Here is a 15674-nt window from a genome sequence, read left to right as displayed (position 1 = left end):
ATATCACCTACCTCGGACCAAAGAGCCTAACAATTGAAAGCCACAAAGTCCCAATGATCCCAATAGCTTAATGTTCAATATTAGTTGAGTAGAATAATTTGGTGAGTATTTGGAGTCAAATATATGCATGTAAGTATAAATTCTTTCTATCTTTAATTTGCAAATATTGGATACTTGAAGCAATTGTATGATTTGTGGTTTTTTGTAATAATGAGTGACTAAGTGCCGTTGAATGTTAAGCTTGCGAATACTTAGGAATTATCATCATAATTGCAAGTTCTGAAAACGCGAAGTTGACCAATCGATCTATGTAATGAGATGTATGGTTTTGTTTTGTGCTCTTAATTTGATTTTACTTGAGGACAAGCAAAAGTTCAAGTTTGGGGGTGTGTTAAGTGTATATTTATACACTTAATTGTACCTTTTAATTGGAGCTTTTGATGTGTTTTAATGATAATTGGTGCTTAAAATGGTTATTATTTGTATTTTAGGTGCAAATTGAACTTGCATGATAGGAGATTAATTGGGTGAAGAATTATCGCATATGGGGAAGATAAAATCCTAGATCCGTTTTATATTGATATTTTCTCGTAATTACTTGCTTTCTTAATTAGTTTAATTTATTTAGTTAATTAAATTGACAACCCTGCGTAGGCTGGATAAAAATCACAATTGTTAGGATTTGGTACTTAGGATTAAATAATTTGCGTATTCCCTGTGGGATCGACATCCGACTCTCACGAGTGTACTTTACTGTTTATGTATAAATAGTATTAGGGTTAGTAGTACTCCTTTTGATACCTAGATCATATTTTTTAGTGTTACGATTGTTGATGACATATATAGACTAAGAGATATACCATGAGAAATCTGTATACACCTTTTGATTCTGATATAAAAAATTTACATTGGATAAAAAATTAAAAATTAAAAGAAGAAGAAAGATATAGACTTTCTTACATACCCAATTACACATAGGATGCTCTCCGAATGAGATGCATAGCCTTATTAAAATATACGAAAGTAGTTGACAATAGGGCTGGACACGCCTGGGATCGGGTAATTATCGACCAATTACCTACCCGATACAATCACCCGATTTTGTTGAAAGCTGAAAACTATTATCAGCCCGACTATTATGGGTTGGATACTGGTTGGCAGCCGACTTTATTGGTTAAATAATGAATGGTTGGTTGGTTGGTATTATCGGTCATTCTATTTATTATTATTATTTTTTTTTTAACAATAATAAGATGTTTTAAAAGTTTTTTCAAAATATATTCAAAATTTGGGGAAAATTTATGTTGTAAATCTTAATTTTAAAATTAAGAGTTTTTTTTTTATTAAACTTCTACAATAAGTAAATATATAATGAAAATATGAAATAAGAATTATAAAATAGAAATAATACGAAATGGTTTATGAATTTGTGTTTTGAGTTTTAACGTTTTTAAATATTATATTTTAACATTAAAAAAATTAAAAATTACAATTAAATATTTATAATTAAAAAAAGTCGGTAGGCCGATAATATCGGTCAACCGACTTTTTAGTAAACTGAAAACCACTGACCAACCCATGTATATATGTGTCAGTTAATATTACCGGCGCTCACAACAAAACTATCAACCGAAACAAGCGGGTCGAAAGTGGGTCGGTTGGCCGATAAAACCAACCCATGGCCAGACCTAGCTAGTTGACACTTGACATAATCTAATTTGCAATTTTGGAGAATTTAAGGGCATCGGTGCAAATAACATAAAATAATGGATAAAAGATAAGGCCCTCGTGATTGAGTAGTTGGAGGCGACCCGATGAATATGGGTGTGGGCCCCACGTATTTCCCTTGCAGTTGATGCTCCTGTTATTGTCCAATTACATGTCTCGTAAAGCTTATACCAAATTGAAAGGTCCAGTGGAGCCCACTTGCAAATAAATTTTAACTACTAGCTGCCGAATATTGTTGGACCCATTTGCTTGTTTCTTTCGCAGACATCACAAGGCTAGTGTCACTAGACCATTTTTTTTCTAAACTTCTATGAATTACTAGACAATATTATTGACTTTAACTAACACTCTGACCTTTAAATCATATTTAGGGTTAAGTGCACTTTGTGCCCCCGTACTTTGGCCAGCTTTACGTTTTGCCTCATAAAAAAAAATTGCACGATCATACTTGGACTTACTCATATGTTACGTTGCATCGACGACTAAAAAGTCAATTTTTTGCCAAAAAAATTCCCGGAGTTGCACATGTGCGATACAGACGTGAAAATGGAGGGGCAACTTTACCAACTCACACGGTTCATAAAAACAAAAAAGAAAAGAAAAAAGAACAAAGTAAACAAATTAATTACAAAATTACACTAATTGAAGTCCATGTTACATAAATCTTAAGACGATGCAAGTCACCAAGCAACATATTATGGTTCATAAACTCCGGAAAAGAAAAGTTTCATTGAAATCGAATTCATTGATTTACAGAGAGAGAGAGTACATATTGGGGAAGAAGTCGATACATGTCACTGCGAAAATCTAACTAATCATGTCGACTAATTGATCTATTTATAGTAGCTATACTAATAAATTTGCATTTTACACTTTTAGATGGACATTAAATATTCTTACTAACATCTTGGAAAGAAGGTGATGAAAGCTTGCACGAGGGAGTGGACTGGTAAATATGTCGGTTAATTGGTTTTCAGACTTCACCAGAAGTAGGCGAATGGTCCCTTTAGTCACCTGGATTATTTGCCATGTGCATCTCTGCTTGGTTGTCACAGTATATATGATGGTTGAAATTTGGATTAAAACTTGTAAATCTTTGATTGTTGGAGCCATACTAGCTCACTTGCTAGTGAATCCATGGCGCGGTATTCTGCTTCGGCGGATGATCTTGAAACAATAGCTTGTTTCTTAGCTTTTCATGAGACTGTTAGAGTAGATCACCAACAAGTCAACTTGTGGTTGTGGTCTTTCATTTATTGTTGTAATAAACAATGAATTTCGTATCATGGTAAAATCCAATTTTGGCTATCTATATCTTTGTCCCTTGCATGAGCAGTCATTACAATTATTCTAATTACTTATAATTGATCTAATTGAATCATGCTATATTTAGTTAAGTAATATAACTGTTAAACCATGTTCCTAGTCAATGGGTTACGCCATCAATGAGGATATTGGCTTTCCCCATAAGAGACTAGAACTTAATGTATGTGTACTACGCCTCATCAGTAATCGGTCTTGGGACATCGGCATACTTGAGTGGGTGCTCATTAGATATGAGTTCACTGAACTCTCTCATCCTAGAAATCTCTAAGTGATTCTCAATAACCGAGTAGAGGTTTCCAATATATATTTGTACACCATTAATCCTTAAGACTCAGGCATCACCGTGACTTCACTAGAGGACCAACTGTATCGTGGCCTGCCCATGAGTCCCACCGAGGACCGCTCCAAGGGCCAGTGTTCGTGCAGTCCGAAATCTAGTGGGAGGTCTGTGTATTGTAATCGGGGATTCAATCGCTTGAGTAGTCATGGATGTCATGTGTGTTCTTATAGTTTGTAATCATTGAGTCTCTAGTCATGTGTGATGATTAGGGAAATATATTTCTCTAAGTCATACATAAATCGATTACAATAATAAGAACGTTCACACAGTTATTGAACTTTAAAAGAGGTCTTGGTGACTCTAGTTCAATCAGGACATATGTATCGAAGGGATCGTACTATACGTTAACTACATCATACGATTCTTGCAGACACTTCATCTGTATCTAGGGAATTGTGATGCATTGTTGCTATGCACCAATCTTAATTTGTTGGGTGTTTGAGTTGGAATTAGTTTCACCTCGATCATAAATCTAGGGACGAGTTTAAACCACTATGTGTTGTGTAGCCATGGCTAGCTTACACCTGAACCATCAAGGGTCACACTTATCGTGTACTAGAACTCTTTGAATAAACGGTCAGAGATTAACTGTTAATCTCTATATGATCGGAAGTCAATATGATTGAGTCTAACATTCGTAATTGTTGATTATGGATGAGAATGAATCGAGAAAAAAGATATGTGAAAATTTAGTGAATTTGTTAAATGTGGAAGTTTCTCGATTTAACAGGTCCACTGAATTAATGTTTCCAGTTTTAAAAATTGGAAATCGGAGAATGTCACTCGTATCGACGAGGACATTGCAATGATAACGATAATGCAATTGTTACAATTTGTTGATTATTGGTTTGAGAGAGACCGGCAAAAGAGTAAGTATTTGGCTTAAACTATTGGGCATGCTCCAACTTAAGCCCAAGGTTAAGGGTGTGTTCGATTGTGCTTAATGGATCTCTTAATGATCCAATTGTTGATTCGGTAAGCAATGTAGTCATTAAGGGCGTTTGTTTGCGACTTCTGAATGGGTCCACATACCTCTTAACGATTCCGCGAAAAATTGGACGCTTATTTGATCAGATCCATATCTGAATAAACTTTGGACTATTTTATCCTTCTTTTATCTTTAAATAAAATTTTAATTTTCTACCGTACTTCATAAAATGATAGTTGTCCTCTCCATCTCCATCCACAATCTGCTCTTGGCAGCTTTGATTTTTACGTTCGTTTGGCTAGGCTGGGAAGGGGTAACAATTGATTCAAGATTTTTAACGAATTTAGTTGCTGATCCAAGAAACGAGTTTCCATGGCCTCCACCTGATATTACTTTAAATTCAAACTAAATTCTTAATATTTATACGTTAAATTTTATATTACTTTATATTTATAATAGTTACAGGTAAATACTATCTTTGTGATGCTGCATATACACATACTAGATGATTTATGGTTCCATATCGTAATGTACGATGCTGGTTAGGAGATTATTATCGTAGGCGTCCTTTAACTAATTAAGAAGAAAGATTTAACCATGCCCATGCTCAATTAAGGAATATCATCGAACGAGCTTATGGAGTTCTGAAGAAAAGATTTTTGATTTTACAAAAAATGGCCCCTTTTCGTTTAATGTGCAGAGAAATATAGTGATTGCTTGCTTTGCGGTGCATAATTTTGTAAGGCATAATTTTATAAGGAAAGAGATTATAAGTGATACACTTTTTGAGGAGTTTGATCAACCTAATATGCCATTTGATGGTACAAATGAGGATGATCAAAACCTTGTGAATGATGGTACAAGTACTGACCATGGTGAGGGGACGTAGACATGCAATACGTGGAAAATGTGCGCTATGAGATAGCAACCCGGTTGATGCCTGAAGGGACCAGGACCAATTATAATTTATTAGTTTCTTTCATGTTAATTTAGGGACTTAATATTTTTGAGCCAATTTTAATGACTTTAATGTATTTCTATATTTTCTCTACTTTTATTTATGAAGGTTGTTATTATTAGTTGTCTGAATTTGAAATTTGAAATTTGAAATTTATATTTTTTCTATGTTAAATATTATAAGTTTATCAAAATATTTAATGTCTGCCAAATTTTATATTTTACTGATTAAGTAGATCATGCTAAAAAAGTTTTTTTATTCATATAGTCTAATCAAATTTAATAAACAATAATGTTTCAGAATTATACAAGGGTGTATCAGGAAAATTACAATATTCAGATATTACTAATATTCAGTTATCAAATGAACTTAATTATTCAACATTCAGCAATGAGACGCAGCTCTTATATATTCAGATATTTATTCAGCATTAAACACTTAATCCTATCAAACGAAGCATAAATCTCAAGACCCTATAAATACTATTGATTGGGTCATGTAATTAAAACAAGACACAGTACGAAATCCTTGCCTCCCTCTCTCACTCGGTCGTCCGCCTCTATGCCCTAGCCCCCGCCGCCGCCAGCCGACGGCGCTGCCAATCTTTGCTCCGTTCGTCGGTAGATCATTTTCTCCCTATTTTTCGTTCGTTTATCTAACATATGCGTTTCTAGTGCCACATAGGGCATAGGGATTTGAGTACGAGGTCAAATCCAAGAAGAGAAAGAGATTCCAGCAGCAGCCGCCGGACGCACTTACACGCCTCCTAGTTCAAGCGCGTGTATCCCACACGCCGTCACCGTTGACTTGCTGTCGTTGGTTCAGATTGTTTAGAGTGATTTGTTGAGCAGCTAGCCATCATCTCTTCATCCTTTTCATGCTTCAAGCGGTAAAGGTTCATCCAATTTAATTATAATTTAAATATTGTTTAATAGTTAAATTATGAATCATATAAATTTATGCCTTGTATGTTTGCGTGCTTTGTGTGACGAGCATGTTGTGGTAATTTGATTTAATTATTTACGGCGAGCGTGATATGTAATTTATTATGAACTCATACGCATGCTTAAACTTCGTTGGGAGCGAAAAGGTACGCAATTAATTATGTTATTGTGCACATGTTGTTTTTATTTGTTTAAAATCATTTTATACAAATAAAAATAATATAAATTTTAGTTTTCCGCAGCGTACACGTGCCTGATTCCAACAGTGGTATCATAGCTCGTTGTGCAATTAATTGCCTATGTGCTATATATTGCGTTTAAATGCATATGTTGATTCGTTAAAAAAATAATTGATGTGTTATTTAATTGGCCGTTTTTTAAGACTTTAAAATATTTTTGAAATATCGTTTAGAAAATTTTCTATTTTAAACGAAAACCGGATCTGAAAAATTAATTTTCTGCACTGTTTTTCGCCTGCCAAACCAGATCGATCTGTCCGACCGGTTTAACCGGTCTAACTGACCGATCCTAGTGTGGCAACTGTTCGGTCAGACCGAATTTCCGGTCTGACTGACCAGGCCCGCTGACCTGGTCTATTTAGCAGATGATGAACCGAACTGATTCGTCTAAACCGGTCTGACCGGTTATATCGGACCAGTCCACGGAAAAAAAAAATCAAATTTCTAAAATTAAGTTCAACATAAATTGATTTTAATTTTTAGAAAATTATTTTCAATTAAGCCATATCAAATAATTGATTCAACAATCAACTATTCTAATGAATAGGTGTTAGATTAATTGATTAATTTAAATATATTGAATTAATTTCATTAATATAACACATATATAATTTTGATTATACTTCAACTTAATTAATTATACCTCAACATTATTTAAATGATTTATGCTAGTTGAAGTGCTTTAATTATTTTGAAACAAATTCCTATAATTAATTATAGTAATTAATTATGCATTAGGCCGAATGTGCCTCCTAGGACAATATGCTTTTCACATATACCTTTAGAGAACATAGATGTAGGAATCTCATAGACGTATCCATATCTTCTGATGAGATAACATTTTTTTTCAAAATTCCCTCATTCTTAATTTATTCAGAATTATTTCAAGCTATAAAGAAAAACCTATCGGTTGAATTTTTCTTTCCTTCAACCAACGGTTAAATTATGTGTAGCTCCTTACAATAGTGCAGTAAGCTGTGTTAGCGGAGAGTGCTATTTTAAGAACAGTTGTATTTTAATTGACATAACTGAAGAAGATGGTTATAGAAATGGTTCTACTAGATTAACGTGCTCAGCTAGATTAACTTGGGGCTACATTAGTTTGGTAGAATCAGTTCTATAAGCGTCTTTGATTGGTAGGTTAGACTTGACACACAAATATTTTGAATTTGCGATATTAACTTACGTCATTAAGCAGTGTGAGTTAAATAAAACTTTAGGGTCATATAATGATATGATTGACAGAGATCTACCTTTAGACATTGTAATCGGGCTAGATTAACTACGGACTACATTTGCCTATTGGACCTAAAACTCATTAAAAGAAAAATTGATTTTCTCGTTTGTCTACTATAGGGTAGTGGAACTCGATAAAATTAGTGGAAGAACATTTAAATAATAAAAGTCCAAATATTTAGATAACCATGTCTAAGAATCCCATAATCTCATTCCACGATCAAAAACTCAATGACCTTAACTACCTCGACTAGTTGCGTACCCCGAAACTTGTGCTTACTGTTAAGGGGCGCCTATATATGCTCAATGAGAGACCCCCTGTATCTCTCCCTGCTACTGCAACTGATACTGAGACTGCCACATATGAAACGTGGAAGAATGACGACACTCATGCCAGGTGCTACATGCTAGCATCGGGCCCGTGCTCGCGAGGAAGTACGAGTTTCACTTGCATGCTTTTGACATCAAGACTCATCTTGAAAGTATGTATAGTAAGAATACTAGAGCGTCAAGATAGGCATCTACCAAGGAATTGATCACTATGAGTGATGCAGAGGTGGCGGAGGCGGAATTGTGTGGGGCCAAGTTTTTCCGAACCGGAACGACGAGGGGAGCTAAACACACAGCTACGACGTGAGGTGCAATGGATTTTGGCGTTTCGAGGTCGTTTAGGCCTTCAAAACGACGTTTTTGCTATTCTAGGAAAATTTTAAATAATTCATAATTAATTCTATAAAATTCGAATTTGAATTCCGCAAGTTGGGATGTTTCTAATTTTCGGTATTCCACTAGGTTTAGGAGTTATTTCATTTTTTATGCCTTTTTTGGTAATTTTCTCGTTTTCCTAGTTTGATTAGGGTTTTTCGTTTTCTTTAGTATAAATAGTTGCTCTAGGGTTTATTTTTCAGCATCTTTCATTATCAATAAAATTCAAGACTTATCGTGTTGTATAGGATTAATTCGTAGAAATTAATTCTTCACTGTGCTTCCGTTCTGCGTCAATGAGACTGCGCGAAGGGGCTTCGGTCCACGAGCACTATCTCAAAATGATCACTCTCGTTGAGAAGTTGGTGAACTTTGACGCCACCTTCCCAGCCGAGCTGTCGTTGGATTTGATCATTTTGTCCCTACCAAGTTCGTATGAATCGTTCTTAGTGAACTTCAACATGAACAAGCTTGATCATCCATTGGATGAGTTAATGAACATATTGGTCAGCTTTGAGTCCACCATCAAGAAGGAGAAATTTGTTCTCATTGCTACCGCTTTTGGAAAGAAGAGTTTTTTCCAAAAGAAAAGAAAGGAAAAAGTTTCCTTCTCGGGCAGCAAGTTTGAGAAGGGTTAGAGCAGGCCCTAACGCAAAGATCAGCAAGCAGGCTGATGATGCTTGCCATCACTATGGAAAGAACGGCCATTAGCGCCATAACTTCAAGGTTTACCTAAACCAGAAACGTTCTGAGAAGGGTACGTATTTCGTAGAAGCAAATTTGTCTATAAATTGTTCTTCTTGGGTATTAGATACAGGTTGTGGCTCACATCTATGTAATGATTTGCAGCTAATGACAATAAGACAAAATCTTAGAGCGGGTGAGACCTACCTAAGGATGGGTAATGGAGCAAGAGTTGTTGCTGAAGCTATAGGGACTATTTACTTAAATGTTTTGGATTCTAGTTTTTCTATTGTTTTAAAAAAATGTTTATTTGTTCCGTCTCTCATTCGAAATGTTATTTCTATTCATTTTTTGGGTAATTAAGATTTTACTTTTGTTTTTGGAAAATCAATTTGCATTATACAAAAGAATGAAAACGTGATTTGTAAGGGACAACTATTAAACAATTTATATGACCTAAATCCAAGCGAAATACGTACACGTTAATGTTATATCATCAAAACATAAAGGGATAGATCAAAACCCAACACTACTTTAGTCACCAGATTAGGTCATATCACTTTAAGAATGATGAACGAGTTTGTTAGTAAATGATTGTTCACTTTGGACGACGTGAAATCACTACAAACTTGTCAATCTTTCCTTAAAGAGAAAATGACTAAATTGCCCAACAAAGGACAAATGGAGCGAACCGAAGGTCTCTTGGATTCGATCCATACTGACGCATGGTACATCCAGAGAGACTCCTAATTCCAGTAGGCTAAGCCCAAGTGAGAAAAATAGTGTCATTTAAGGATTAAAAGTTGATAAATAAATGAAATGAAATGATAGAACACAGTTCACATGTATATATGTCTTTTGAATTTTGGTATTGCACAGAAGCTGCTCCCATGGGGAAGGGAAGATGAATATGGCGACAGTGCTAGAGGAGGCGCCGGTGGTCCAGCAACGAGAATTGGCGGAGGAGATTTGGGGAGGCTGAACTGGCTGAACATCACACAAAATACAAGTTATTTCTCCTAATTTTGTCTGTGTGTGTTCAATTTTCAGTATTTTTTATGTGAATTCTGGGGAATATGTGTGTTTATTCTAATATTTTAATAAGTCAAGTTATTATTATGACCACTTTAATTATTCTAGAGACACACACAACCACATGAAAAGTAGATGCTCTTACAGTTTCCCATTGTGACAGTAAAAGTGAAGACTTTGTCATACGAAAGTGGTGATGGTCTGGTGCGGCGGCGGCGTGGTGAAGATGAGGAGCTGATTTAGGATTTTTTTGATAGATTAGACGGAAGAATGTTTGCGGAGGTTAATCGACTACGTTTTGATAGTCGATTAAGTTAGTCGACTACGTTTTTTTATAGTCGAGTAAATTAATCGACTACGCTATGGTAGTCGATTAAGTGTTAATCGATTTTTTTGTTTAGGGTAAATTACACACATCCCCCTGAGGTAAGCTTAAATAACTGTAAGGTCCCTGTGGTATCGATAATTACACTCAGCCCCCTGAAACGTAGTCAGAAACTCTAATGGGATAATGAATTGGATACGTTATTCCGGTAGGGTTCTAACGGACTATTGGTTTCAGAAAGTGGTGGAGACAACAAAGAGCTATGGGTGATTTAAGAAATGTTCGGGAATGTTCGGGGAGCCATGTTACCCCATAGCTCTTTGTTGTCTTCACCACTTTCTGAAACCAATAGTCCGTTAGAACCCTATCGGAATAACGTATCCAATTCATTATCCCATTAGAGTTTCTGACTACGTTTCAGGGGGCTAAGTGTAATTATTGATACCACAGGGACCTTACAGTTATTTAAGCTTACCTCAGAGGGGTGTGTGTAATTTACCCTTTTGTTTATTGATTCCAAGTATATAAATCAATTATAATGTTTGTATATTTTTTGTTTTTTGTAAAATATAGTTGATTTTGCATTTTTTCGCAGTTGTGATTTGTAATGTTTAGTAGCAAATTTTTAATCGACTATGCTTCATCATAGTCAATTAATAAACCTGATATAAAAAAAAATTAAAAAACAAAAAAAAATTAAAAATTAAAGAATTTCCTTAATCGACTATGAAGCATAGTCGATTTAAGACTAATCGACTATGCTTCATAGTCGATTAAAAAAACGGAAAATAAAATAAAATAAAATAAATCGCGGGGTGCGTCACCCTGTGATGAGGTGGCGGGCGGGGGTAAAGCTGTAAAACATAATGACTGAAAATGGGTGTGGACTTTTCTCAAATGGACTAAAATATTTTGGGCCCCCTCCATTAAAAAAAGTAGTGAGGGAGTTTTCTCAAAGAGCCCATATATATATATATATATATATATATATATATATATAATGAGAAATTGCATACCGACCACAAACTTTTCGGAGAATTGTATTTCGATTGGACCGGTTGGCGTATGCAATATCCTGGACGACCCATGACTCCAACAATATTTCTTATAATTTATTCATAAAGAACATAACATTATATAATCAATGTGACTTAAGAATTCTTAACGGAAATCAGTGTACAAATTTATGAAATGCTAATTACAATACTATCGGTTTTACCACCAACTAGTAATTAATGTGTATCAAACTAGGTATAATTGGCTGGAACACGTTCATTGGAATTTATATAGATGGGGATTCATTTTGTTAGTTTATTGTAGCTAGTCATTTGACTAAAATTTTAATACAAATTAAATTAAATTGTTACTCCACTGACATATTTATCCTCAATTAATATTTATATTAAGATAATTAATAATGGAAAATATAAACAAAATCCCACATTTCAGTATATCTCTTTTCCAATTCCCCTGTCTCTCAGGTTTCTCTCTTCTCTAACTTCCCAGTCTCTCTCATATCCCCACGTTTCTATCTCTTTTCCTTTGTTTTTTTTTTCTCTGTTAGCCTCATGGCTCTCTCTCCCTAAGGTGTATCAACAAAATGCTAGTTGCAATAGCAAAATGCAAAATACAATTTAGCAACATATAAACTGCAATTTATAAATAGCAAAAATAAATTGAATATGGAACCACCTAGCATATGTCGAAAATATTTTTTTACAAATTAAATGTCTTTCCACAACAACAAAATATAGAACTAATGATAATTTGCTCAAACATCAGTACTCCAAGTTTATTTTTCCTCGAACAATATAAAATAGGTTTAAAAGATAAGATATGAAATAAAAAATATATAACAAACCAACAAATTAATTTTTGTTTATGAATAAATCAGTACATTAAACACAAAGTATTGTAAGATACAAATAAATAACTACAAGCAGTGTTGCAAGATTGTCGACGAACAAACTACAATCTACCATAAATGACTCTGGCTAGGGTGATGTCATAACATACTCAATTTCTGTCAAATTCTGAACATGTTTTTGTGTAAACCTATATTAATGCCGGAAGAAGCGAACCGCTGTAACTAGATTTGATCTATATAGAAGAAGTGATTTATTATCTCCATATGTTGGTTCTTCCACATTGTTTTGTTCTCCTGTCCGAACATATTCGGCTTGATTCGATTGTTGCTTTCCTCATTTTGAAGACTCCGCTGATTCATTTACTTTTCTCTCCCCCTTTATCGAATCAACTGTTGAATTAATAAAAAAATTTGCACACCACATCACCCAATAAAAACTATGTACATAATTGAATATAATAACATGTTAGGTGTATGTGGAAACAACAAGTGTAAATTGTAATAGCAAGTGCAAATTCTAATTTCAAACATTAATATACATTTTCAAAATCACAACATAACTAACAATACAATAGCAGGTTTACAAAATTGATATATCACAAAAGTGTAATGAAATATACAATATACAATACAACAGCAAGTGCAAAATACACAATAAACAGCAAAGTGCAAAATACACATAAAAATGCAAAATAAAAAACCCACAAAAAAAGACCTTTGCAGAAAACAAAATTATTACCTGGGGTCGTAGAATCCAAATCTCTGTCTTTCACTTCATTCATAAAAAAAACCCAATGCATTCCGTCAATGAATCTCAATTTAAAAAAAAAAAAAATGCTATATATAGCAAATTACCTGTACATTTTCGATTTTGCACCATCTTCTCGGATGTGTTTTCTTTTGTGGCGGTTTGCAGACCTACATAATCTCCATCGATCTCAGCAATAAGGGGCTATGGTTACAGAGTTTGGGTTGAACGAAATAGGGGAGAGGTTTTGCATGTTACAATTTTACGAGATTAAATTTTTCCCTTTTGTGGCGATTTGCAGAATTACAAACTTTTCATCGATCTGAGAATTAAGGGATAGGGTAACAACGTTTGCGTTGAAAGAAACGAGGGAGAGGGTTTGCAACTTCAATCTCACGATTTGAGATTTTTCACCTCAATTTTAGCTAAAACCTGATTTGGTGGATAATTATATTTAGAAAGGGAATTTTCCTATTTTAATGCAAATGACAAATCAGCTAAAAATAATAGTAGGGGTTATAACAAAATAAGACTTATAACCAATGTTATCAGAACCGGACCGGACATTAAACCGGCGAGACATTCGGGTCATGGTTGGACCGGTTCAACCGGGGTCAACCCGGGTTTTTTACTTTTTTATATATTCTATTTATTTTTTAATTTTATATACACATAATTACATCTAAATAAAAATTTAAAACATTAAACAACATGAAAAACTTCACTTCAATCCAAAAATTATCCATAATAATAATGTATCTCATCAAAATCATCCTCATCACATAATTAAAATTTAAAATATAAAACTAAAACATATAAATCGTTAATGTCTTTTCCATTGAAATTATTTCTTGTACAATAGATATGGTATTAGAAAATAACATAATTTGATATATACGATATTAAATGGTGAAAAAACTACAAGCGTAAATAGAAATTTTAAATTCACATCTAAACAATTTTTTTTTAAAGAATTGAAATCTAAACAAAATTATTATCACATGATTAAACAAAAGAATTTAAAAATTGCACGATTCATCTACACGAAAGAGGGTACCGGCAGGTTGCGGGGGCGGCGGTAGCTGGCGGCGGCCGGCGGTGGCTGGTGGTTTGCGGCGGCCGGCGGTGGCTGGAGGATTGGGAGGCGGTGGCTGGGTGCGGGAATAGTGAAGGCAGAAGATGTACAGACTTGTCAAACAAGTCTGTTGAGTGTTGACGTTTAACGTGTTTTTTAATTCAATCTTTTTTTTTTAAACCTAATAATCAAAACGATGTCGTTTTGATAAAGTATTAAAAAAAAAATATAAAACGCAGCATTTAGGAATCGAACCCGGGTCAGCAGCCGGTTCGCCGGGTCCCAGGTTCCACCCGGTCAGACCGGGTTTCTTGTAGTTGACCCCGGTTTTGAATTTATGTGGGTTTGAGGGTTAGACCGGACCGGTTTTCCGGCGGGTCGCGGTCGAACCGGTCGGACCGGCCGGTCCGGTCCGGTTCTAATAACATTGCTTATAACTTGAATTAGGACATATATAATCTTAGAATGGAGGGTCTATAGAAAATTGCCCCATCAAACTATCAATCGATTAACTACCATTTAATTACTCAAATTCTAAAAAAAGTCCTCCAAAAATTTATAAAAATGGATTGTATTCTGATACATCTTCTATTGGAGGAATGCAAGAATGCATCTACGGTATAGAATTATCAAATGTTCCTAAAAATCGCAACCACTATATTAATGTTATAAAAAAAAATGTATGTTTCTTTCTTAAATTAACATTTAAACATAACAATAATTTTGTTTGATATTTGGATTTTGTTCTTACTGCACTCCACCCATCAATACTTATTTCCAACTAAGAAAAATTCTCTGCGTATATATCAAAATTACTCTTAACTTCTTGAATCCCTAATTCATTCTAGTTTTATGATTTAAATTTTAATTTAGTCATAATTTCACTAATTAACCAATTTTGATCCGTAACCTAATTTTAACTCCAATTTTGACCGTCAGCGCTAGTCAGCCGTGGTCTCTGGCATTGACTTTTTTTTTCTAAAACGTTTTTCCGCTCGGTCGCCACTAATCTCTGGCGTTAACTGTTTTTTTTGAAATTGTTTTTTTCTCAATTTTTTTTCCGACATGTCTCCAACGTTGACTTATTATTATTGTTATTATTGTTATTATTGTTATTATTATTATTATTATTATTATTATTATTATTATTATTATTATTATTATTATTATTATTATTATTATTATTATTATTATTATTATTATTATTATTATTATTATTATTATTATTATTATTATTATTATTATTATTATTATTATTATTGTTATTATTATTATTATTATTATTATTATTATTATTATTATTATTATTATTATTATTATTATTATTATTATTATTATTATTATTATTATTATTATTATTATTATTATTATTATTATTATTATTATTATTATTATTATTATTATTATTATTATTATTATTATTATTATTATTATTATTATTATTATTATTATTATTATTATTATTATTATTATTATTATTATTATTATTATTATTATTATTATTATTATTATTATTATTATTATTATTATTATTATTAT

The sequence above is a fragment of the Erythranthe guttata genome, chromosome 2 (assembly GCF_056151865.1).
Source record: "Erythranthe guttata isolate IM_541 chromosome 2, IM_541, whole genome shotgun sequence".
NCBI lineage: Eukaryota > Viridiplantae > Streptophyta > Magnoliopsida > Lamiales > Phrymaceae > Erythranthe > Erythranthe guttata.
Note: the sequence above shows the minus strand (reverse complement) of the source record.